This window comes from Oncorhynchus kisutch, linkage group LG24 (genome assembly GCF_002021735.2).
Source record: "Oncorhynchus kisutch isolate 150728-3 linkage group LG24, Okis_V2, whole genome shotgun sequence".
Lineage (NCBI taxonomy): Eukaryota > Metazoa > Chordata > Actinopteri > Salmoniformes > Salmonidae > Oncorhynchus > Oncorhynchus kisutch.
Genome location: NC_034197.2, coordinates 40,719,327 through 40,720,682, shown reverse-complemented (window position 1 = coordinate 40,720,682; position 1,356 = coordinate 40,719,327).

Genomic DNA, 1,356 nt, shown 5'->3' with positions numbered 1-1,356 from the left:
CTGTCCATCCCAGGACCCCTGTCTGCCTAATGAGAGAGGCCTGAGCTGTCCATCCCAGGACCCCTGTCTGCCTAATGAGAGAGAGGCCATTAATGATAATGCAGAGGCACCAATACATTGTCCAATACACTTATTGTATGCTGTTTTCAAGTACATTCCCTTCTGTCTAAGCTTCTAAGGTGAATCAGGGTTTACTAATTATTGTGAAGAAGTGTATCAGTGAAATGTATTCTGTCATTAGTTACAAAATAATAGAAAATGCAATTGTGTATTGCAATTGTGTATTGCTGCTGTTTGTCTAACCGTCCATGATCAGCTCTGTTGACCATGAGAGCATTTAGAAGAGAAAATGGGTTTGAGGTATACTATTTAAACTCACAATGACATATGGTTAGTGCTTAGAGCGTTGGACTAGTAACCGAAAGGTTGCAAGTTCGAATCCCCGAGCTGACAAGGTACAAATCTGTCGTTCTCCCCCTGAACAGGCAGTTAACCCACTGTTAACCCACTGTTAACCTAGGGCCGTCATTGAAAATAAGAATTTGTTCTTAACTTGCCTAGTTAAATACAGGTAAAATATAAAATTTAAATAAATGTGGCCCATTGTTCACCTAGTCAATGACACGTGACCCATTGTTTACCTTGTTACCTGGCAACGACCACAAGGGCGTTTCAAAGAGCTGTCAGTCAAGGCGAACTCATGAATATAAATTCCCCGCCCAGTCATCCTGTTCTTTCAGGCTTCCTTGACAGTTAGAGATGAGAGAAAAGGTACTATTTCTTCAATTCTGAGCATTTTAATAGTGTAAAAATGTTATGAGTGATGTTTTGGTCATTCAAATGCTATTTTTACTTAGGATAGGATGACTGTGCGGGAACTTTAAACAGTCTGTGGGATATAGAGTAAGTGGCATCTCTGTGAAAAGTGTAATCGTCACAAAAACCTCACATAAACTGTTGATCGAACAGGGTTAGTTATGAAGGCCCTATTGAGCCTATAGTTTTACCTTTGTATGTCCTTGTCACAGTCCAGTGACTCCTCAGGGTTGTCAAATGAAAGAAAAAACGTCAATGTTGAGTCTGGTGCATAACTGAACAGTCCCTGACCAAATGTTTCCCACAGCACAAGCCATCTCAGGGCCTTGCTGTAATAAACAGTCACATAAACAGAAAAACATTTATATGGCGGAGTCGCTCTGTCGGGAAGCGCTTATATATAGGAGTGTATTCATTAGTGCACAGAGTTTTTATTGAACGAATTCAGGTAGGTCCCTCCCCGTTTTGTCCCGTTTGCTTCCGTGTAAGAAGCGTTTCGCAACAGAAACGGCGTAATGAATTCGCCCCTGCTGGGATCTA